This window comes from Ovis canadensis, chromosome 15, assembly GCF_042477335.2.
Source record: "Ovis canadensis isolate MfBH-ARS-UI-01 breed Bighorn chromosome 15, ARS-UI_OviCan_v2, whole genome shotgun sequence".
NCBI lineage: Eukaryota > Metazoa > Chordata > Mammalia > Artiodactyla > Bovidae > Ovis > Ovis canadensis.
In genome coordinates this window covers 86,304,892-86,331,051 of record NC_091259.1, presented here as the reverse complement: position 1 = coordinate 86,331,051, position 26,160 = coordinate 86,304,892, and the positions used below count along the sequence as shown (strand labels likewise).

At 39.2% G+C, this 26,160-nt stretch overlaps 2 pseudogenes; one reads left to right on the top strand and one right to left on the bottom strand.

The window, feature by feature from the left end:
* Nucleotides 1–1,798: 1,798 nt before the first annotated feature.
* LOC138420763 (olfactory receptor 5J3-like) lies at nucleotides 1,799–3,926 on the bottom strand (annotated as a pseudogene).
* Nucleotides 3,927–20,746: 16,820 nt separating this feature from the next.
* Nucleotides 20,747–21,695, top strand: LOC138420760 (olfactory receptor 8H3-like; annotated as a pseudogene).
* The last annotated feature ends 4,465 nt before the right edge of the window (nucleotides 21,696–26,160 follow it).

The following is a 26,160-nucleotide window of genomic DNA, read 5'->3' as shown; positions in this document are numbered from 1 at the left end:
GTCCCTGGTATTGTTCCTGGGCCCCAAGGATTCAGGCCCACAGGATAGTTTCCTGGTATCGGGTTGCCCATTTTGTCTGTTTTAGATCTGCATTCATTAGTCCAATGAAACCCCTTCCCACACCAACGGCAAAGTCCAGGAGGAGTCTTATTTTTCCCAGCAAGATATCTGTCTTTAGGAATTGCACCTTGATCAGCTTTTAATTTTTGACACTCTTTTTTTTTTTTATGACCAGGTTTTTTACAATGAAAGCAGTTACCTTCCTTTGGTGGTCTCATAACCTTGGCCAAGGCTGTAGCAAAGACATTAGCCTGATGCTCAGTTTCTCCTACTCCCGAGCAGGCTCTGATATATTCAGCTATAGATGCACCCTGTCCCTTTAAAGGTCCCAGTATACGCTTGCATTTAGGATTTGCATTTTCTAATGCTAAAGTTTGTAATAATATCTCTGAAATTTCATCCCTCCCTATAGCCCGTTCCACAGCTACCCTCAATCTTGCTAGAAAATCAGTATATGGCTCATTAGGGCCTTGCATTGTTTTAACAAAGGAGGGCTGGGCTTGGCCAGTAGGCACCACACGGCGCCATGCTAGTAAAAAGACTTGGCGGACTTGTTGGAAGTCCTGATCAGAATATTGAGCCTGTTCTCTTAAAGCCCAATATTGGCCCTCTCCCATTAATTTGTCCTCGAGAGGACCAGGGGGGGTTTGTCCCTCATTAATCTGAGCCTGCTTTCTAGCTTCTTCTTCCCACCAGCTACGAAGCTGCAACCATTGAGAGCCCTCCAAGACAGCTTGGGCAATAGATTCTCAATCTAATGGAATGATTAATTTGCCTTTTCCCAATGATTTCAACATAGCCAAAACAAAGGGAGATTGAGGACCGTACTGCATTACTGCAGCTTTAAGATCTTTAAAAAATTTATATTCCAAAGGAGCATATTGAACATTTATTACATTGCCATCTTGTCTCTGGATGGGACGATTGTGGAGGGTCGATAAACCCACCAGGGGGAGCAGACAAGTCATCATCATGAAGCATAGACAAAGGAAAGGAGAACCAACAATGTTCCCTGCCCACATCGGGCCGATCAACCGCAGAGGGGAAAAGAGAAGCACAAGGAGGAGCAGAGGTGTAGATTTTTTCTCCTCTTTACGGGATCTCCACCATTTCTGGAATAGATGGGTCATTTCTTTAATCTCTTTGCCCTCCTCTGATGAAATGGAAGAAGCCTCCGAACCTGATTCTGAACTATCAGATGTTTCACCATTTCCAGAAGGAGGCTTATTTCTACCCTTACTTTCAGGCAATGCAGAAATTCCACCAACATTTGGCATATCCTCATAAATTGCCTCTTCCTTCATTAAAGCATTATATTTAGTCTCATTATCAGTAGATAGCAAAGTCAAAGCCTGTGTTATAGCATTACATAAATTCTATAACATGATTCAATATATAAATTCACATATTGTGCCTGAAATGAACATTTATTTCTTCCTAGCAGGATTTCCCCATGGTTTTTTGAACCATAAACTTTTGAAAGTTCCCATCTGCTAGGGTGAAGAATTCCCCATGATTATGTACAAAAATTCACCTAGCAATTTTTTCCGCTAGGGTGAGGAATTCCCCATGTTTCCGAAAGCTCCCCTGCTATGGATCTAAAATCCCCCCGGGGTTTCTTACCTCTTTCGGTTTCACTCGAGCCCCATCCGTTGGGCGCCAGATGTTGGTTACTACGAGTGAAATGACACAGAACATACAAGACACACAAGACGCACACAAGAGACATACACTCTGGCCAGAGGGACAAGAACTGGGCAAACTAATTGCCGTTTATTATTATAAAGCCCTCCTTAGGCAGAATTCCAGACTGTAAGAATAAGCCTTTTCAGTACAGTGCACTTGCATACATGTTATCGTACAGCAAAGGGGAGTGAAATCTCTGTCTACTGCAGAGTCTGCACAAAGCCCTCATCTCCTTCTTATCTCAAGAAGGGAATGCTCCCTTGTTTGCAAGGGACCATTAAACTCAAGGCTGTATCCAGACTCTTTGGCAGAACGCCTCGTATGCAAGGACACTCAGCCTGAGCAGAGAGACCCGTTTGCAGGCACATCTCTGCTACCCTATTAACCCTTCACTCTCCCTGGAATTCACAGCATGTTTTCTCCTGTCTAAACTACTGTCAGAGAATCTTTTGTTTAATGTCTAAAGAAGATATTGGAAGATCCTTAAAGGAAAGGGGAATACGTCTGATTATTAATGGCTCATTAATTAACTTGACAGCACCCTTTCTAAACATTAAGTAAACTTTTTCAGGATATATTTTCTGTGAGTATTAGTGGCCCTTCTGTGTGAAATGGTAAAGAAACCGAGGCATTTTATCTATCTCAGTTTCACGTGATTTAATAGTAATGGAAACCATGGCGAGGAAAAAAGAAATGGTCTAGACTGACCCCTGTGAGTGGAAAGGTAATCAAGAACCAAGTCCTCTTTCTGACTGTTTTTGCGTGCTTGCATTCATTTTGCAGAATATCGCACTATAAGTATTTCAGGCTAATTCCAGGAACATGCATCTGTCAGTGTTATTGGATAGTTCAAATACCAATGCCTTTTGCTTTAAAATTATTTTGCTTTTTGTCTGTGCTCAATAGAGAATATAAGTTAAGAGATACTCCATTACTTATGAATTTTATGTTTGTGTCTCCCTATTTGTGGGTGTGTCTGTGTGTCTGCATGTATATATTTATTTCTACCTAAATACAGGAATAAAACTGTTAACAATTAGCCAGAGATAGCTAAACTGGAACCTAATATGGCTTATTAGCTTAGTTTACACAATAACCAGCCATATGTAGTATGACATTCTATTCTTCCAAGCCTTTACCTTCCAGTGCAAAACAGTTCATAATTTTAATAAATACATATAACTACCATTATCCAAAGCACTCATTTGTCTACAAACAATTTGGCACACATGGTATGACATTAACAAGGAATATGCTTCATTTCTTTAGCCCTTTTCATAGCATCCTTCACTTCTTTGTTTCTTAAGGTATAAATTAATGGATTTAACATAGGAATAACCAGAGTATAAAACACAGATACCACCTTTTCCTGTTCTAAGGAATACTGGGACTTTGGGTGAATGTAGCTAAAGCTTACAGAGCCATAGATTAGAGTCACAACTGTGAGATGTGATGCACACTTGGAGAAGGCTTTGTGTCTGCCTGCTGCAGAGCGGATCCTCTGGATAGCGGCAACAATGAAGATGTAGGAGACCACCACAGTCATGAAAGTGATCAAGGCAGCTCATTGAAGAGAAGATTAAAAGCAGCAGCTCATTCATGGATGTGTCAGAACAGGACAGCTTCAACAGCGGGGGAAGGTCACAGAGGAAGTGCCTGATGACATTCGGCCCGCAGAAAGACAACTTCAGCAAGCCAATTGTGTGAGTCAACGAGTTGATTACGCCTCCTACACATGATGCAATGACCAGAACAACACAAACTATTCTTGTCATAGCCACAGTATAAAGTAAAGGGTTCACAATGGCCATATAGCGGTCATAAGCCATTGCTACCAGCAAGAAGGCCTCAGCTGTAATGAGAGACGCGAATGAAAAGTACTGCACAATGCATGCAGAGAACGAGATTGTCTCCCGTTCAACAAAGAAGTTCAGCAGCATTCTCGGTGCAAAGACTGACGAATAGCAGGCATCAGTGAGTGACAGGCAGCTGAGGAAATGATACATGGGCGTTTGGAGTTTGGGAGTTATTTGGATTAGAAAGAACATTCCTAGATTCCCCACCAAGGAAATGGTATAGATGAGCAGGAACACCAGGAAGAGGACCACTTTCAGTTCAGCATGATCTGTCAGTCCCAAAAGGATAAACTCGGTCACCAGTGTAAAATTAGCATCAGCCATGGGTTTGTTTATCTTGGTAACTGTCAACAAATAAATTGAGAATGGTCATGCAGCATGATCAAGACTACTCGGAATCTCTAACTAGCAATATGACTTGAGTTTACTACTGCTCTGCTCTGGTTGTTTTAGCTATAAAATAAGGGAAAATATTTAACTAGAAATATCTAGTCTCTTCAAGCACTGCCTATTTGCTTGTCTCATAGAACATTCCAAGGATTGAAGCAAGAAAACATTAGAGTTTTAGCTTCAGGATACATTCAAAATGCTATTCTTAGTGTGAAGAAAAACACTTAAGTGAATTTCATTCTGTGTGTGTGTGAATTGCTCAGTTGTGTCCTACTCTTTGTGACCTCATAGACTGTAGCCTTCCAGGTCCTTCTGTCCATGGGATTTTTCCAGGCAGAAATACAGGAAGGGGTAGCCTTTCTCCAGGGGATCTTCGCATGGATCAGATCCAGCTCTCCTGCATTGCAGGCAGATTCCTTACCATCTGAGGCACCAGGGAAGCTTCTAAAATAGGCAAAATCTAGATTATAAAGCATAATTATTTACATTGGAAATTTAATCTGTGATACCACTGAAGTTCTCTTTTAAAAAATGATACAGGGATGTCCCTTAGAGTCTGGTGGTTAGGACTCCACACTTCCATTGCAGGGGGATGTAGGTTTGAGCTCTGATCAGGGAGCTAAGTCCCCACAGTCAAAAACTGAAAGGAAAAAAAGTTCTAAAAAACTATACAAATGAACTTATTTACAAAATAGAAACGGACTTACAGACTTAGGAAACATACTTATGGTCTCCAAAGGGAAAGGGGATGGGGAGATATAAAGAGGAATTTGAGAGTAACATATGCACACTGCTATAAAGGAAATAGATAAAACCAGGAGCTACTGAATGACACAGGGAACTACACTCATGAGGGACTGGGGGCAGGAGGAGAACACGACGACCGAGGATGAGACGGCTGGATGGCATCACCGACTCGATGGACGTGAGTCTGAGTGAACTCCGGGAGATGGTGATGGACAGGGAGGCCTGGTGTGCTGCAATTTATGGGGTTGCAAAGAGTGGGGCACGACTGAGCGACTGAACTGAACTGACATGAGAAAAGAATCTGAAAACAATTCCATATACATTATATACAAAAAATTTGTATGCATTATATACATACATGTATATGTGTATATATATATATATATATATATATATATATATATATATATATATATAGAGAGAGAGAGAGAGAGAGAGAATCACTTTGCCATACGCCAGAAACTAACACAATATTGTAAATCAACTACACTTCAACAGCAACAAAAAAATAAACTTACATCTGGTTTAATTGTGGCAGATGTCATATCTATAAATATCTGAGCATAAACTGTATCATAGCCTTTTAAAAAAATAATTATTTATTTATTTTAATTGGAGGTTAATTACTTTACAATATTGTATTGGTTTTGCCATACGTCGACATGTATCCGCCACAGGTATACATGTGTTCCCCATCCTGAACCCCCCCCTTGTTTTCCCACTTATGTGTTCATGTTTAGTGTGTAGTCCACATTTTTTAAATCTTTGATTTGACAAAAGGCAAGGCCCCAATATCAAAAATTCTGGATTCATTCTTAGAAAATAGCCAGAAGCATTGACTTTTGAGAATAATGCCCACTAGAAATTGAGAGAGAGGGTACTCTGAGCTGAAATATGATAAATAGAACTTATAATTGGCCTTCTTTGGGAAAACTTTCTCTTTATAAAAAATTATTGAAATAGTTGGCATGTTTAGGTGGTTCCCATTTTCCAAAATGACAAGCCATGCAACACTATACTCCTACATCCACATGATAGTGTGGAAAGTCATATAGGATAAATGACATAAGAAGCAGGACTGTTACTGACCTACTTTGGATGGTTTGTATTAACAATGCATTTCTAATACAAAGGACAATTTATGGCCTTTGATATCCAATAGAAACACCATACTCAAGAGATTCAGGAAACAAATCTTTATAGTTTTCTAAGTAAAGCAAGTTTACAGAATAAAGTCAACCTATAAAACATATAACTACTTCTCTGAAATATTTTTTTCATGATATTGCCACACGTTTCTTAAAATATGCCATGTCTTTTCCATTTAACTGATAGACATCTTCTGAGCACTTGGAAAGTCCCATCAATTGAAACCAACCTATAGAGCATATGGCTACTTCTTTGCAATATTTTCTTCATGATATTACAGCAAGTTTCTTAAAATATGTCATGTCTTTTCCAATGCACATTTATTATTTCTAAATATTGCCCACAAAATGAAACTCTTTTTTCACATTTATATTAAAAATGAAAACATTGTAAATAAGTCAGGATTACTAGTGCAACTTTGGCTCAGATTCTAAAACAATCTGCCTGCAATCTGCCTGGGTTCAGTCTCTGGGTTGGGAAGATCCCCTGGAGAAGGAAATGGCAACCCAATCCACTATTCTAGCCTGGGAAATGCCATATATAGAAGAGCCTGGAAGGGCTACAGTCCACTGGGTGGCAAAGAGTCATATACCACTGAACAACTAACACACACACACACACACACACACACACAGTAACTTTACTTCTACAGAATAAAGGATTAGATTTTCTTGGATTTAACATCCTTTCACATGGGAGATGCTAGCCCTGTGTTCAGTATGTAAAACCCAATATTTCCTTTCTTCTTATTATTTTCATAATCTCATAATATTGTTCTTCTATTATAATACTTTTATAGATCTAGAATATCTCTGGAGACAGGTGAATAATCTTCATAAGATTACATAGTTCTGATTCATATTGAAATTCATTTTTAGAAAATATTCCAAACTGAATCCAAATATTCATTTTTATTGCTCCCAAAGAAGTTGCATGACAACTTTGAGGTTAATGTAGAGAAAGAGACTTGAGTGGAGGATATAGAAGGAGATGAGAGCCAAATTATAAATCCCTCCCTCCTCTACACTTTGTAGTCTTTATCACATTAAAATCTGAATGTGATTTTCTTCTTCTTCTTCTTTGTATTTCAACTTATTCACAGAATGCATATATACTGAGTGTTGCATGAATTTTACTTACCAGTGAGTGGAAGAAAAAAAATGTACAATAACTTAGCTCATTTATGAGCCTAATCACCACCCATTCTTGTGGTCTATTTTTCTATATTTCCCGCCAAACATAAACAAGCACACAAAAGATAGTTAAATCTGTTGGTTTGTAGTGATGCATGAATTAAGTCAGTGGCAGAAGTTAACAGTAGATTTTAAATTTTTTAAATAAAAGAACAAAAAGCACAGATTCCATGCTGTCAATGCAAGAGCAAGATGAACAAAGAACAATCATATCAGAAAATGGATTTAGTTAAAAAGTTTATTTATACAATTACCTCAGTTCAAATGGGAATAGAGTCCCTGGAGTTCATCTTGTGATCAAAGATCATACAATAAATATGTTATTAAAAGTTCCTCTGTGTATCTTGAGGGATTTAGGAAACTCACAAGAATGCAATTTGCCCCTTAAGGCATTTCACTTCCTTACTTTACAATGAATAAAGGAAATTTGCGACAAGTAAAGAGAAAAATCTGTGTGTGTGTGTATACATACCAACAAAGGTCCGTCTAGTTAAAACTTTGGTTTTTCCAGTTGTCATGTATGTATTGAGAGTTGAGCTCTAAAGAAAGCGGAGCGCTGAAGAATTGATACTTCTGAACTGTGGTGTTGGAGAAGACTCTTGAGAGTCCTTTGGACTGCAAGGAGATCCAACCAGTCCATCCAAAAGGAGATCAGTCCTGAGGGTTTACTGGAAGGACTGATGCTGAAGCTGAAATTCCAATACTTTGGCCACCTCATGCAAAGAGCTGACTCATTGGAAAAGATCCTGATGCTTGGAAAGATTGAAGGCAGGAGGAGAAAGGGACGGCAGAGGATGAGATGGTTGCAAGGCATCATCACCAACTCAATGGACGTGAGTTTGAGTAAACTCTGGGTGTTGGTGATCGACAGGGAGGCCTGGTGTGCTGTGATCCATGGGGTCAAAAAGAGTTGAACATGACTAAGTGACTGAACTGAAATATATATATATATATATATATATATATATATATAATATACATATACATATACATATACATATACATATACATATATATATATATATATAAATAATAAAAGTGCAATAAATAGTGGTTCCTGCTTGGTGCTTTAGGAAGAGGAGCTTTTCAGAATGTATTATCTGTGCCTAATGTTGGAAACACACACAGACACACGCATATTCCAATAAACACAAAAACAGAAGCAAAAGCAAACATCAGTGAACTTTAAGGTAGTAGAACAAGACCTGATATTTACAAAATCTCTCCCTTTACCTCCTTGGATTGTAAGAATGCCATCAAGAAAATTACAATTAAAACGACTACATCATAAAAGGCTTCCTTGCAAAGAACCCAACCATTCATCCAATCTAGCCTGTGTTTGCTGATAAAAATTTGGGGTTTTTTATCTTTATCTTCAAATGAATCGTGAGTGATTCTGGTAGCAGTATTTCAAACTATTCCTATGTATATGTATATGTATATACAAACTATTCCTATTCATATGTACATATATATGTATATATATATGAACTGTCCTTTATTATTTATTATAAAATCAATTACAATTTTTCAACATAAGTGCAAATTTCTTAAATCTCTGAATTAACAGCTGATGGGGCAAAAGTTAGGAGTGGGGGTTAGTTGATATTCTAAGATTGAGTTAGGCCAGAAGATACTCAATTATTTGATGAGACCTACAGCATTTTAAGTATTTGATGTGTTCTCTCTTTGCTTGTTTGTTTTTACTATATAACCCATTTTCAGTCCATATCTGACATATTTATATAAGAAATACACAACTGACTCTTGAGTAATGTGTTGCAGTACCAGTCCTCTTGAGCAGTTGAAAAATCCATGTGTAATTGGGAGTCTTCCCTCTGTTTTTGTGTTTTTGTGGTTCATCCACTTCCACAAATTCAACTGAGGATCCTTTAGTAATGTAGTGGCTACAATGGAAACAAATTAATGCATAAATGGACCACTGCAGACAGAAGATGAGGTAATCACAGCTCAATGGACATGAATTTGAGCAAGCTTTGGCAGCTGGTGATGGACAGGGAAGCCTGGCGTGCTGCAGTCTGGTTCAGTTCAGTTCAGTCACTCAGTCATGTTTGACTCTTTGTGACCCCATGGACTGCAGCACACCAGGTTTCCCTGTCCATCACTAACTACGGCAGCTTGCTCAAATTCACGTCCATTGAGTCAGTGATACCATCTAATCATCTCATCCTCTGCTGTCCCCTTGCCCTCCTGCCTTCAATCTTTCCCAGCATCAGGGTCTTTCCAATGAGTCAGTTCTTCACGTCACATGACCAAAGTATTGGAGTTTCTGCTTCAACATCAGTCCTTCAATGAATATTTAGGACTGGTTTCCTTTAGGATTGACTGGTTGGATCTCCTTGCAGTCCAGGGGACTCTCAAGCATCTTCTCCAACACCACTTGACCACTCAGCTTTCTTCAGAATCCAAACCTCACATCCATACCTGACTACTGGAAAAACCATTGCTTTGACTAGATGGACCTTTGTTGGCAAAGTGATGTCTATGCTTTTTAATATGCTGTCTAGTTCAGTCACAGCTTTTCTTCCCAGGAGAAAACATCTTTTAATTTATGCCTGCAGTCATCATCTGCAGTGAGTTTGGAGCCTCAAAAAAATAGTCTCTCACCATTTCCATTGTTTCCCCATCTATTTGCCATGAAGTGATGGGACGGGACACCATGATCTTAGTTTTTTGAATGTTGAGTTTTAAGCCAACTTTCTCAAGCCTTAATTAGTTATTGTGTGAATATGCCCTTTGGGACATAGGGAAGGTCTAGGAGGGTGAAAGCTTTCTTTCTACAAATAAGAAACTGGAAGACAATGTTTTTGTATTTGAAAGGGCCCCAGGGTGTCCTCTGCATTTCAATTCAACTTTTCTTTGATAACTTTCAACCTTGTGGGGAACAAGTGATGGATAAGAAAGGAGATCTTATTTTGCATAGAGATGTTAATCATAAACTCAGCAGGGTAGCTCAATTTTAAGAGGACCTGGTCCATAAAGGTCTGTTTTTTCTGTTCCTACATACCAAGACTGTCCTTGGTTTTATCTGCTCTTTCGTCCTTGGATCACCACATTTCTCACTCTCTTTATTTTCAGGGCCAATTCTTTGGCCCCTTTTGATACCCTGCTCATGTCTAACTATCTACCTATTTGCCTTCTCAGACACTTGAGAACCCAGCCTCAAAGGAAAAGGGGTGATGACCGCTCTGACTTCTTCAGGCTGTACAGGGGCATCATGGAGCTCTGGGTCCCCTTTGCCTGCTGTCTGTCAGGGTGCATTTAGAAGAGAGCTGAAAAGGTGACTTGTTTCAGCATTGTCTAGGTGTTGGTCAGGGAAATTCTTGTCGTACCTGGAGACTTGCGGTATTCTAGAAGACACAAGCTTAACAAGAAAGTTAAAGGTATGTGGCCCAAAGATGAATAGAAGTAGAAAAGCTGCTGGGGGGCTACCAGGAGAACCAGGCCCAGACATTAGTTCATGGCATCAGTGTTTCTCTGGGTACGAGTAGAGGCAAGGATTTGGGCTCATAAAATCTTTACCTGAAAACATCTGACTATCTGAAGGCCAGTCCTTCTGGGTTTTTCCCAGAGCACAGGGTGCCTTATTTCTGAATTCCACCCTGAACTCCTTTCAAGGAGTGTTGAGGGTTAGCAGCTTGCAGTGATCATGATGTAATCTTTGTAGGGGCAGCTGGCAAGTGCCAACTTACAGTCAGCAGGGTCCCTTCAAAGCCACTATTTGACTATGTTTTGGGGGGCATTTTAAGGCCATTTCCCATGGGGCTGGGAAAACTCATTTCCATGTCTAGGGAGGATTCGATTGACAGGCCCCTCGCTGTGCTATTATTGGACCAGGAATTGGGGGCAGGAGGAGAAGGAGATGACAGAGGATGTGATGGCTGGATGGCATCACTGACTCGATGGACATGAATCTGAGGGAACTCTGGGAGTTGGTGATGGACAGGGAGGCCTGGCGTGCTATGATTCATGGGGTTGTAAAGAGTCAGACACGACTGAGCAACTGAACTGAAATGAACCTGTGAGAGCAAACGTTTCGGGATTATATCTATCTTATTAGCCTCTTGGTCCAGGAAAATATTCCTCTTGTTTCTATTTTCCATATCTAGTGTTACATTAGTACAATCATAGACCTCATAGGGAACTGCATATCAGCATTTTATCACAGGCTCAGTCACACATTTGTGACTAAGGTAAGGATCTTCTGAAACAAGTGACATAGAAAGTAAAATAGCTATAGCTAAAAGTTATTAGTGAAGTCATAAGTAAGAATTATAAGTCAAGAACTTTCATTAGGTAGAGCCCAGTATACCCCAGATCATCTGACTTCATTTGTTAAATGACTATAGCCTGGTGTTAATCTCCTGATTGTACATCATGGAGCATCTGATCTTTTTTTTAATATTATAAATTTATTTATTTTAATTGGAGGTTAATTATTTTACAATATCTGAAGGCTGGTTACTGAGATAAGCTTTAGAAACAAACTTAGAGTGTCCTTTTTAATAATTTAATTAAATTTTTGAGCAATATAACAAGGAACTATCTCAGGAGTCTTAGTAAACAAAACTAGAAACTTGGTTTAACAATTAGCAAAACTTAATATTCAGTGAAACTTGATTTTTTCATTATGAGGGCATTAACCCTGGTGCCAGAGAAGGCTTTAATCCATCAAATGAAAATGAGGTTTGTCAGGGAGCTGGGTAAAGCCAAGGAGCCACCTTGGATTTCCCATAGCCCTGACTCTTTGATTTACAGCTATCATTCACCCATTTGTAATTGCCCAATTTAGGAGTAGACTGTTGCCATGTTTTAAGGACATCAGGATAGCAAAAGTCTAATAGTGAAGGGTTAGTTTTTGTAGAAGCAGAATGACCTTTTACATGTACCATAATCTTAAATATGCTTATTTACTTTACCAAAGTCACAAAAGATTTTAAAAACAAGTATAAATCACTTAAAGGCAAAAAAATTAGTAATTTGTTATTCAAAGCTTCATTCTAAGAAAATTTCCTCTCTTAACATAGAGAGTAGACTAAATTCCAGTCTGTTACCAGTTTACCAGATGACAAACAAAAGTTGTTTATCAGTTAACCTTAGAAAAGTCTTTTCCATACACCTTGAAAAATGAGCAGTATTTTTCTAAAGGCATGAGAGTGAAACCGTAGAAGACATATTTACAATCTAATTAAAGTGCAGTTCACAAAGTAGCCTGGTCATTGCTGTGACCTGTGACACTTTAACATGTTAGCTAGAATTATAAATGAAAACATTTTACCAGGACACATAAGATTTTCATGAATTTCACGTAATTTCCAGGATATCTATATAAGTAACATCAATATACAATATACAATATAACCTGAGAAGATTCAATCCCTCCTCCAACAATACTTCCTATGTAATTTAACATGTCAAATGAACTCAGGCAGTTTAATAGCTCTTTTGGATGTCTCAGAGGCCCTCTGAAGCATCCCAAAGTTAGCTAGAAGTCAAACTCACATCCCTGGAGTAGGTAATGCCATCCAGCCATCTCATCCTCTGTTGTCCCCTTCTCCTCCTTCACCCAATCCCTCCCAGCATCAGAGTCTTTTCCAATGAGTCAACTCTTCACATGAGGTGGCCAAAGTACTGGAGTTTCAGCTTTAGCATCATTCCTTCCAAAGAACACCCAGGGCTAACCTCCTTCAGAATGGACTGGTTGAGTCTCCTTGCAGTCCAAGGGACTCTCAAGAGTTTTCTCCAACACCACAGTTCAAAAGCATCAATTCTTTGGCACTCAGCTTTCTTCACAATCCAACTCTCAGATCCATATATGACCACTGGAAAAACCATAGCCTTGACTAAACATACTTTTGTTGGCAAAATAATGTCTCTGCTTTTCAACATGCTATGTAGGTTCTTAGACATGTCTATATTAGATTAGCAAACAAACATTAATGCTAGATATTTAATATTGAATATTTCCCAGTTCATATGAATCTGAGATTCATTTAGGTTAATTTCTCTTGTATTTAGAATTGTCTGTTTTGTAAGCACTTACTTTTCTTTCATTTCAATTCAGTTCAGTCTCTCAGTCGTATCCGACTCTTTGCGACCCCATGAATCACAGCACACCAGGCCTCCCTGTCCATAACCAACTCCCGGAATTCACTCAGACTCACGTCCATTGAGTCGGTGATGTATTCCAGCCATCTCATCCTCGGTTGTCCCCTTCTCCTCCTGCTCCCAATCCCTCCCAACATCAGAGTCTTTTCCAATGAGTCAACACTTCACATGAGGTGGCCAGAGTACAGGAGTTTCAGCTTTAGCATCATTCCTTCCAAAGAAATCCCAGGGCTGATCTCCTTCAGAATGGACTGGTTGGATCTCCTTGCAGTCCAAGGGACTCTCAAGAGTCTTCTCCAACACCACAGTTCAAAAGCATCAATTCTTCGGTGCTCAGCCTTCTTCACAGTCCAACTCTCACATCCATACATGACCACAGCGAAAGCCATAGCCTTGACTAGACGGACCTTGTGGGCAAAGTAATGTCTCTGCTTTTCAGTATGCTTTTTAGGTTGGTCATAACTTTTCTACCAAGGAGTAAACGTCTTTTAATTTCATGGTTGCAATCACCATCTGCAGTGATTTTGGAGCCGAAAAAATAGTCTGACACTCTTTTCACTGTTTCCCCATCTATTTCCCACGGGAAAGTGATGGGACCAGATGCCATGATCTTGGTTTTCTGAATGTTGACCTTTAAGCCAACTGTTTCACTCTCTTTCAGTTTCATCAACAGACTTTTTAGCCCCTCTTCACTTTCTGCCACAAGGGTGGTGTCATCTGCATATCTGAGGTTATTGATATTTCTCTGGCAACCAATCTGATGTTCCATGTCCAGTTCTAACTTTTCTTTAAGCCAATTTAATTAGAACTCACTTACAAGTTCAGCAATACTATATATTTAAAAAAAAGACACACACTGAGATATACATAAACCCAGACAGACAGACAGACATCTCATAGTTTTCCACTTGATATTTAAAATCTCTCTTTGAACCCCCCTCCTTTTTTTTTTCTTTTTTTTCTGAAGTTCTAATTTGCCCAAGGCTGAGAAGGAAATGGCAACGCACTCCAGTACTTTTGCCTGGCAAATCCCATGGATGGAGGAGCCTGGTAGGCTTCAGTCTATGGGGTCCCTAAGAGTGGGACATGACTGAGCAACTTCACTTTCAATTTTCACTTTCATGCATTGGAGAAGGAAATGGCAACCCACTCCAGTGTTCTTTCCTGGAGAACCCCAGGGACAGGGGAGCCTGGTGGGCTGCCATCTATGGGGTTGCACAGAGTCAGACACTACTGAAGTGACTCAGCAGTAGTAACAGAGGCCTCAGGCAAAGTGGGCTGTGTATTTCAGGGATATGGAATGGGTTAACTTTCCCTTAGGCTGCCTTTTTAACAAACTAGCTGCTTTTAATTGCATATGCAAAAAGAAAGGGTTTTGAAGCATAGAGGAGAGTTTTTGATCCTTCAGGCTTTTGAATATAGAAGAAAGACCTGGACCAGAGGGAACCTCAGAATCCGTTCCTAGAGATCATGTGGATATGACAGATCAAGCTAGGGTAGTCTAGGAAATCTGATGGAGAGACAGACAGAGGGCAAAAGGAGGTGGAGAGGCAACAGAAAGACGCATGAGGCAGGAGTCCCTCAAATCTGGGGATTCTGACTGAGGGTCATGAAGGACTGAACGGAAGGAAATTCTGAGTCCTTTCTCTGCTTTTGGCAAAAGCTAGCCTTTGACAGTGTGGATCACAATAAACTGTGGAAAATTCTGAAAGAGATGGGAATACCAGACCACCTGACCTGCCTCTTGAGAAACCTATATGCAGATCAGGAAGCAACAGTTAGAACTGGACATGGAACAACAGACTGGTTCCAAATAGGAAAAGGAGTATGTCAAGGCTGTATATTGTCACCCTGCTTATTTAACTTATATACAGAGTACATCGTGAGAAACACTGGGCTGGAGAAAGCACAAGCTGGAATCAAGATTGCCGGGAGAAATATCAATAACCTCAGATATGCAGATGACACCACCCTATGGCAGAAAGTGAAGAAGAACTAAAAAGTCTCTTGATGAAAGTGAAAGAGGAGAGCTAAAAAGTTGGCTTGAAGCTCAACATTCAGAAAACGAAGATCATGGCATCTGGTGCCATCACTTCATGGGAAATAGATGAGGAAAGAGTGGAAACAGTGTCAGACTTTATTTTTGGGGGCTCCAAAATCACTGCAGATGGTGATTGTGGCCATGAAATTCAAAGACGCTTACTCCTTGGAAGAAAAGTTATGATCACTTAGATAGCATATTCAAAAGCTGACACATTACTTTGCCAACAATTTTTCAGTGGTCCTATATGGATGTGAGAGTTGGACTGTGAAGAAAGCTGAGCACCGAAGAATTGATGCTTTTGAACTGTGGTATTGGAGAAGACTCTTCAGAGTATCTTGGCTGGCAAGGAGATCCAATCAGTCCATTCTAAAGATCAGTCCTGGGTGTTCTTTGGAAGGACTGATGGTGAGGCTGAAACTCCAATACTTTGGCCACCTCATGTGAAGAGGTGACTCATTGGAAAAGACTCTGATGCTGGGAGGGATTGGGGGCAGGACGAGAAGGGGACGACAGAGGATGAGATGGCTGGATTGCATCACTGACTCGATGGACATGAGTTTGGGTGAACTCCGGGAGTTGGTGATGGACAGGGAGGCCTGCCGTGCAGCACTTCATGGGTTTGCAGAGTCAGAGATGACTGAGCGACTGAACTGAACTGAATGTGCCATTCAGAGGAGATATATATATATGTATATGTTGGCCCCCCAGTTTGTATTGGAGCCAGGCCTTTTGCAGGGTCAAAATTTTCCAGTTTCTGAGAATATAGCCAAGGGGTGAGTCTGAGAGAGGCTCCCAGAACATACTAGAACACACTCTTAGCCTATGTACCATGGAATGTGGGTACTGAGAGAGTGGCTCACCAAAAGGCATCCCTTTTGTTTCAGTGACCTCTGCATAAGACTAGTGGCACAAAAATGGCAGTCGCGTGCACAGAGGTGACCCCTGAGAATGGTTGCAGCTAAGGCACCCTGTGACCTGGGCAGAGAAAGACAGAGATTCCCAGGAGCAACCAGATGTCTCACTGGCGATTTCTTGAAACATGGAAGGCATCCTTGGGATGGCTCAGAGGCTACACCTAGGCTCCTGTAAATCAATCTGGACAGAAAGGATATGAAGTGAAAGTGATAGGGAAGAAGGATGAGGAATCAGCCTTACAATCCTCTCGGCAAGGTGGTGGCCAGGGAACAAAGGTCTCTGTTTTGCTTCAGCCACTGTGTACCTGACATGGTGCACGGAAGTTGTCTTGCTGGGGGCGGATGCCCTTGTGGCCTGATCGGTTCCGTGTCCCCGTCACCCTCGCACAGACGTCTTCATGTGGCAGACACCCTGATGGCTTTTAAGTGCCTGACCCATGCACACAACATTGGTCGGCCTAGTCCTCAGTTGGAGAGAAGAAAAAGGAGAGACCCCTACCCATTCTGGGGGCAGCTACCAGGGCTCTGTGAGTAGTGGGGGCTTTGGAACACACCAGAGGGAAATCCTGGCCAGGGTTCCTCAGTTGCTTCCACAGCACTCGCCTGTTCTCAGAGCGCCCCTGTGAGAAAGGAGAAGCGAGGAGGTGGGGGAAAAGACCCCAAGTCCCCGTACGGGCCACAAAAACTGTCATGGTGTGGGCGCGAGTTGGAAAAGAATTTCCAGACAATAGACAGAATGAGAGGGAAATAAAGTTTATTAGAGTGGGAGATGCTGTTAGAACAGCCGGCCAGCTCAAGGGAGAACCGACACTGAGCGGGGGTCCTTAGTCCACTTTTATACCCAGGATACAAGGAGTGGGAAATGGGACTTGTGGGTCATTTGCTGATTGGATGAGGCAGGTATACTGAGTGGGGGGAAGAGTAAGGCAAATGCCTTCTCCCCTCCTAGGAAGGGATACAGGTTATACTTCTCAGGAGGAGCTGAAATCCATTAATAGTTACAACATGGGGGAGGGAAGGACGGTAAGGGTCTGGTTTTTCTGTTCCTGCATTCCAGGACCCTCCTTGGTTTTATCTGCTCTTTCGTCCTTGGTTCACCACAGTGCAATATTTGATGAACATTTCTGAGGAAAGTTGGTCATGGGCTATCACTCAATGCATAATGCATGAAATTATGGGTTTTAGGAAAGGACAGCATAGCATCGGTCATAGTATGTTGTGAAAGTTTAGTTATAAAATGCAGATGGATACTAAATACACAGTATGATAAAAAGTATGCCAATCTAGAGGCACCCAAATAGGTGTTTATGAACCAGAAAAATTGGGAAAACTTTATCAAATATTACAAGGTTGATATGTTCCTATCATTTTTGAATTTTATTATATTCTCATTTTGTATCTTCATTTTTCCTGATATGTTTTAGTATGCAACAGTTATTTTAGAAAAATCAGTTATCATAAATTATACATATGCAAAAAAGAACACAAGGACATTTTTGGAGATTTTTGGATAGATTTAGATCTTTGATTGTGGTGGTGGCATCATGGATATATACAGAAGTCCAAACTCATTAATATGTGCCTAGTAAATGAGTGCAAATCTTCCTGTTTCAATTATATGTCAATCAAACTTGAAAAAATTAGTTCTTACCTCACCTAGAATTCCCTTCACATTTTCAGATTTCATTTTGTTCCTAATGAACATCATAACTCCTATAATCATGTTACACATTTAAATATAAAAGTTTCATTGTGAAAAATGCATCATTTTGTCCCTAATAGTTTCTCTATCACCACATGCATAAATCTAGAGCATCACAAAGGAAGATTAAACCATCATGCTCTTCACTGTCTGATTCCTAAGGGAAAAGATAACTAGCTTTTGAAAACCTTAGCATAGCTACATTTAGTTTAAGAAATCTTGTCCTTGGAGACATACAAAATAATATTCCTTGAAGCTAGTCCACAGGGATGATGAAATTTTGCATTAACATAAATCCCCAGTAGGTGAGGTACCTTGAAATTGTTAATATAAGAGGCAAGGCATACTCTGCTCTGTTTACTTACATGGTAGAGCCCTGATGTTCTTTTTAGACACAACTTCCAGGCAAAATTTACACATGATCAGCAGCTGAACAGAATTTATATGTTGATTAACTTTTCTCTCAGAATAAAGCAAAATGAATGCACTAAGAAGTTAAAAGAACTTATCTCAAAGAAAACAAATATTATATTACAAAAATTTTTGACTAAAAAGATCATATTTCATTTGTCAGCAAAATTTGAGGTTGACATACTTATAGACAGGTAATATTAGAAGAAAATGATTTTTCACTAAATTTGCCTCCTGGTAAGTACTATTCTCAAAATTAGAGGACTTTTGTTAAGTTCAAATATAATATAATCAGAAACCTTTGCGTACAGGTACCACTTTTTAAATGATATCTGTATCATTTCTTACAGATATCATTTAAATGATTTCTGTATCATTTCTTAATGATAGTGAAAGAAGAGAGTGAAAAATTAGCTTAAAGCTTAACATTCAGAAAACTAAGATCATGGCATCTGGTCCCATCACCTCATGGGAAATAGATGGGGAACCAGTGGAAACAGTGTCAGACTTTATTTTGGGGGCGGGGGGCACCAAAATCACTGTAGATGGTGATTGAAGCCATGAAATTAAAAGATGTTTGCTCCTTGGTAGAAAAGTTATGACCAACCTAGATAGCATATTAAAAAGCAGACATTACTTTGCAAACAAAGGTCCATCTAGTCAAGGCTATGATTTTTCCAGTGGTCATGTATGGATGTGAGAGTTGGACTGTAAAGAAGGCTGAGCACCGAAGAATTGATGCTTTTGAACTGTGGTGTTGGAGAAGACTCTTGAAAGTCCCTTGGACTGCAAGGAGATCCAACCAATCCATTCTGAAGGAGATCAGCCCTGGGATTTCTTTGGAGGGAATGATGCTAAAGCTGAAACTCCAGTACTTTGGCCACCTCATGCGAAGAGTTGACTCATTGGAAAAGATCCTAATGTTGGGAAAGATTGAGGGCAGGAGAGAAGGGGATGACCGAGGATGAGATGGCTGGATAGCGTCACTGACTCGATGGACATGAGTCTGAGTGAACTCCGGGAGTTGGTGATGGACAGAGAGCCCTGGCATGCTGCAATTCATGGGGTCGCTAAGAGTCGGAGATGACTGAGCGACTGAACTGAACTGAACTGATATCATGTCTTACAGATATTATTTGAATGATTACTTACTCTATCATTTCTTCTTCTTACCCTAAGAAGTCCCAGCACTTGTGGATCCTAAAATATAAAATTGATGTAATCAAGGTGTGTAAGGAAATTGTTAATTTTATGTATTTATTAATTTATTTATTACTTTACAATACTGTATTGGTTTTGCCATACATTGACATGAATCCACCACGGGTGTGCATGAGTTCCCAAACATGAACCCCCCTCCCACCTCCCACCCCATATCATCTCTCTGGATCATCCCGTGTACCAGCCCAAAGCATCCTGTATCCTGCTTCAAACATAGACTGGTGATTCGTTTCTTACATGACAGTATACATGTTTCAATGCCATTCTCCCAAATCATCCCACCCTCTCCCTCTCCCTCTCCCTCAGAGTCCAAAAGTCCACTCTACACATCTGTGTCTCTTTTGCTGTCTCGCATACAGAGCATCATTACCATCTTTCTAAATTCCATATATATGTGTTAGTATACTGTATTGGTGTTTTTCTTTCTGGCTTACTTCACTCTGTATAATCGGCTCTAGTTTCATCCATCTCATTAGAACTGATTCAAATGTATTATTTTTAATGGCTGAGTAATACTCCATTGTGTATATGTTGTTAATTTTAGAAGAAATTTGATTTTGAATAGTCAAATTAGGAAAACGCATATTTTGGAAATTAATATGAATATGCAGCTATAATTTTAATACTCTTTACAACTAAAAATCAAGAGGTTGATATTTATTTTTCATTAGTATTAAAGAATATTTGAATACACTACAGAGTACATGATACATTAAAATAATTCTACCACTGTTCCTTTTATATCTAGCATTTACTTTCAGGTTTGCTGAAATTAATTATAAATAGGGATAGAGTATCATGAGCATACTCTCTTGAATCAATCTATATCGGTAGAATTACAGAGAAAACATGAAATAGCCCTGACTGAAACAATTACCTAAATTCTCTGTGCACTTTTTCTTACCTAAAACCTGTGGGTAATAGTAATACCTATGATGCAAACTTCTAATGAGAATTAAATATTTTAACAAAGGGAAATGGTGTTAGGGTTATCTCAATTGTTTTTGATATATTAGCATTTATTATATTATATTCAAATGTCAGTTTATACCTGTTTCTGTATTTATATATTTGGCAATCAAATTAAGATGTGTCTCTTCACACTCTGTACACAAGTATTATCACATCCTAGAAACACTAAGCTAATTTAAATCTGTCATGTCATTACTGAAAATGCAAAATTTTTGAAAAAATTTTTCCTGAGTGTCAACTTTGATCTCAACAGTTTGGAGCACTTGAACACTATGGGCAGAAGGAATATCACACAGGTGTCTGACTTCATCCTCATGGGACGGACAGACTCTGAAGAGATCCGGCTGGTCCTCTTCACCCTCTTCCTCCTGATATACCTGATCACTGTGCTGGGGAGTGTGGGGATGATCCTGAAAATCTACCTGGATTCCCGGCTTCACACCCCCATGTGCTTTTTCCTCAGTCACTTGTCATTTCTTGACCTCAGTTACTCAAGTGTCATCACCCCTAAAGCCTTAGACAACCTACTGACTTCCAACAAGCATGTTTCATACCTGAACTGCTTCACCCAGATGAATTGCTTTGTCTTCTTGGCCGTCACTCAATGCTTCCTTCTCTCCTCCATGGCCTGCGATCGCTATGCAGCCATCTGCAACCCTCTGCGTTACCTGGTGGTTATGTCCACCAGACACTGCTGCTCCCTACTTTTTGGATCCTATTTGATTGGTTTTATGGACTCCTTTGTCAATGTGCTTTGCATGAGCAGATTGCATTTCTGTGACTCCAATGTAATCTATCACTTTTTCCTGCGAAGCACCCCCCATTTTAGCCCTGTCCTGCACTGACACACACGACACTGAAATGATAATATCCATTTTTGCTGGCACCAGTCTACTGGCGTCTCTTATCATGGTGTCTGTGTCCTATGTGGCCATCCTCGCTACTATCCTGAAAATTACTTCCACTTCAGGGAAACGAAAAGCCTTCTCTACTTGTGCCTCCCACCTCCTGGCAGTCACCGTCTTTTATGGTACTGCAATTTTTCCTTACATAAAACCAAGAAAGTCCTACTCTTTGGGAAAGGATCACGTGGCTTCTGTGTTTTATACTATTGTCATCCCCATGCTGAACCCACTCATATATAGTCTTCGAAACAAAGAAGTGAAAAATGCTCTCAGAAGAGTCATGCAGAAGAGAAAAGGCCCCAAACAATTAAAATAACAGTGATGATAAATTTTAAAGCTCATTTTTTCCCATCCCTATAGCGTATTTCCTTGCTTTCTCTACAAAAACAAATAGAATTATTTATATTTATTTATTTACATATTTACATTGTTGTTGAATCATCCTGCTTGACTAAATATAATTTCAAATATTTTAAGAATATGTCTTTAGAAATCTACATTGTAATTGGAAATCATGAACCATGTTAAATCATGGTCTATATATATTCATTTTTAAAGGCAACTGGTTTGCAAAGTGAAAGATTACAGTTTTCATCTTTTAATTATATCATACAAGTTCACATGCATAATCCAACTTCCCAGAATTTTATGATGGAAAATAGCTCAGTTTGGGGCATAATAAATTATTTTGGAAATTATTTCCTTTATCTTGTGGAGAATTAACATAACAGAGTGATTATGAGCACTTGCCCAGACCCAACCAACCATTCCAGAATTTTAGATTCTAGATCTGCTGCACCTTTACTTCTATAACCCTTTAAAGCATTGCTGAAAGTTTAAGTTTAAAGTTTCCTCAAGAAAAAAAGTAATTTATCTTGCTCAAGATAAATAATAATTCCAGGTCCATAAATATTCTGTAAAGATTAAATCAGATAATGATGGCATTTAAGGACATACTAATAAACGCTGGCCATTATTGTTTGAAAACTCATAACCCTGCAGTATTTTGTATGTACAATGGCTTTTTCTTATCGAATATTCATTTTTTATGAATTAATTTTGATTGATTTGGTTATTTTCTACATTACAACAAACTGAATCAAGTAGATATACACACATCCCCTCCCTCTTGGACTGAACCTCCCCTCAAAGAAAACATTTTAAAAGGCTTACTTCTGTGACATGTCAACAAGGTTCAGTACACTGCTTATTCATAGAAATTCTATGTATTTTAAGACTTCATTGCTTTTCTCCTGAATTCTATAGGTTTTACATGATTATTAAAAATATTTTGTATTTAAATGCTTGTCTAATTTGTATTAATATTTTTAGCAAAGACAAGTTGTAAAGCTATTAAATTACAATGAAATCAGACATAAAGCAACCTATTAGCTCTAATCAGATAGAGTGCTAAAATTTCCTTTATTTAAAAATCTTTTACATTACCTTTAATTTTCTCTACATAAAGCATGAAGTGAAAGTGAAAGTGAAGTTGCTCAGTCATGTCCGAGTCTGTGCAACCCCGTGGACTGTAGGCCACCAGGCCCCTCTGTCCGTGGGATTCTCCAGACAAGAATACTGGAGTGGGTTGCCATTTCCTTCTCCAGGGGATCTTCTGAACCCAGGGATCGAACCTGGGTCTCCCACATTGCAGGCAGACGCTTTATCCTCTGAGCCACCAGGGAAGCTAAAATAAAACCAGGGAGCCACATAAAGCATAAGAATGTATTTTAAATTTTCCAAGTATTTCATAATTTTCTATACTTTTGTAATTAAATAGATCATTATACTCAAATGATAATGATTATAAACATTTTTTTAAATTTATATTGGTTTCTATCTAAAATGGTGTTTGTTTATTTTTTTACAAAGTACTTTTTCAATGTTAAAATTCACACTCTTTCAGGAAATAAAAGTTTAAATTATTTTTACTAATTCAAAACTCTAGACAAATTTATTTGTCTTTCATTATTTTCCCCTACTTTATTTTAGAAATCCCCTTTCATATTTGAATGCCACGAAATTATTAAGACTTATTTTTGCTGATATTTACATTTACTAGACTTTTATTTCCAGCTATTGTTGTTTGCTTTCAGTTGCATTTGTTTAAGAATAACTTTTTGGCTTCTCTCTCCTCTTTCAAAAGCATATTATCTCATTTTATTTTTATGGGCATTTTTTATTTTTCTAGTCTATTTGACAAACTATGACTTTACCTTGATATCAAGGTAAAGGGATGCATTTTTGCAGTGGTTGTTGTTCAGTTGCCAGTTCGTGTCCAACTCTTTGACACTCTATGGACTGTAACACATCAGGCTTCCCTGCCCCTCACCATCTCCCAGAGTTTGTCCAAGTTATGCAGTGAGGTATAGCATAAAACAGCAAAATTTAATTTCTTTATCCCTATAATGGGTCTCTCTAAATTCAAAGAATTGATAACTTTTAAAGATTAGAAATAACAAGAGAACATTTCATGCAAAGATGGGCACAATAGACAGAAACAGCAAGGACCTAACAAAAGCAAAAGAGAGTAAGAAGAGGTGGTATACAGAAGAACTGTGCGAAAAAGGTCTTAAAGACCCAGATAACCACAATGGCATAGTCACTCACCTAGAGCCAGACATCCTGAAGTGTGAAGTCAAGTGGGCCTTCGGAAGCGTCACTATGAACAAAGCTAGTGGAGGTGATGGAATTCCACCTGAGCTATTTAAAATCCTGAAAGATGATGGTGTTAAAGTGTTGCACTCAATATGTCAGCAAATTTGGAAAACTCAACAGTGGCCACAGGACAGAAAAAGGTCAGTTTTCACTTCAATGCCAAAGAAGGGCAATGCTACAGAAAGTTCAAAGTACAGTATAGTCACTCTCATTTCACATGCTAGCAAGGTAATACTCAGAATCCTTCAAGGTAGGCTTCAACAGCATGCGAACTGAGAACTTCCAGATGTACAAGCTGGATTTAGAAAATGCAGAGGAACTGGAGATCAAATTGCCAGTATCCATTGTATCAGAGAAAAAGCAAGAGAATTCCAAGAAAAAAAATCTACTACTTCTTCATTGACTATGCTAAAAATTTTGTGTGGATCACGACAAACTGTGGAAAATTCTTCAAGAGATGGGAATACCAGACCACCTTACCTGGCTCCTGAAAAACCTGTATGCAGGTCAAGAAGCAATGGTTAGAACCAGCCATGGAACAATGGATTGGCTCAAAACTGGGAAAGGAATATGTCAAGGTTTTATATTTTCACCCTGCTTATCTAACATCTATGAAGAGGACCTCATGTGAAATGCACAGCTGGATGAAGCACAAGTTGGAATCAAGATTGCTGGGAGAAGTATCAACAACCTCAGGTGTGCAGATGATACTACCCTAAAAACAGAGGTGAAAAAGAACTTAAGACCCTCTTGATGAAGTTGAAAGACGAGAGTGAAAAGCCTGGATTAAAACTCAACATTCAAAAATCTAAGATCATATATATGTGTTAGTATACTGTATTGGTGTTTTTCTTTCTGGCTTACTTCACTCTGTATAATCGGCTCCAGTCTGACGCAGGATGCAGCATGCTTGGGGCTGGTGCATGGGGATGACCCAGAAAGATGTTATGGGGAGGGAGGTGGGAGGGGGGTTCATGTTTGGGAATGCATGTAAGAATTAAAGAATTTAAAAAATAAAAAACTAAAATTAAAAAAAAATAAAAATAAAAAAAATAAAAAAAAAGAAAAGGAAAAAAAAAAAATCTAAGATCATGGCATCTGGTCCCATCACTTCATGGCAAACAGATGAGGGAAAACATAAACAGTAACAGATTTTATTTTCTTGGGCTCCAAAATCACTGTGGATGGGGACTGCAGCCATGAAATTAAAAGACATTTGCACCATGGAAGAAAAGTTATGGCATGGAAGAAAATCTATGACAAACCCATTCAGCATATTAAAAGGTGAAAGATGTATATGATCTGAAGAGCAACCAGAGTATAGACAGCATATTAAAAAGCAGAGACATCACTTTGTGGACACATGTCCGTATAGTCAAATCTATGGTTTCTCCAGAAGTCATGCATGGATGTGAGGGTTGAACCATGAAGAATGATGAGCACCAAAGAAATGATGTTTCCAAACTGTGTGCTAGAGAAGACTCTTGAGAGTCCCCTGGGCAGCAAGGAGATCAAACCAGTCACTCCTAAAAGAAATCAACACTGAATATTCGTTGGAAGGACTGATGCTAAAGCTGAAGCTCCAACACTTTGGCCACCTGATGTGAAGAACCAACTCATTAGAAAAGACCCTCATGCTGGGAAAGATTGAATACGAGAAGGGGGTGAAAGAGGATGAGATGGTTGGATGGCATCACCAATTCAGTGGACTTGAGTTTGAGCAAACTCCAGGAGATAGTGAAGACAGGGAAGCTGTTTTATTGCCATCCACACAGTTGCAAAGAGTCGGACATGACTTAGCAACTGAACAACAAAGACAATGTGCCTGTTTGTGAGTATGTGTACAATCATGACGTACTAGGCATAAAATATCACTGTGACATTTGCCAGGTATATTTAGAGACTCTCAGTTCTCCAGATTGGGAAGAAAAATTTCATTAAATCTATAGTATCAGAAAGAGAAACTGGGTTTTCCTTTTATTTTTCCTTGACAAGAGACTTGAACATAAACCCTCTTTAACGTACTCTCTTCAGCATTGATACAAAATGATCCCTGGAAAAGATGAAATCCTCAGTACTGCCTTCACTGTGCATGAATCATTTAGAAGTAATGGAAGTTGGAT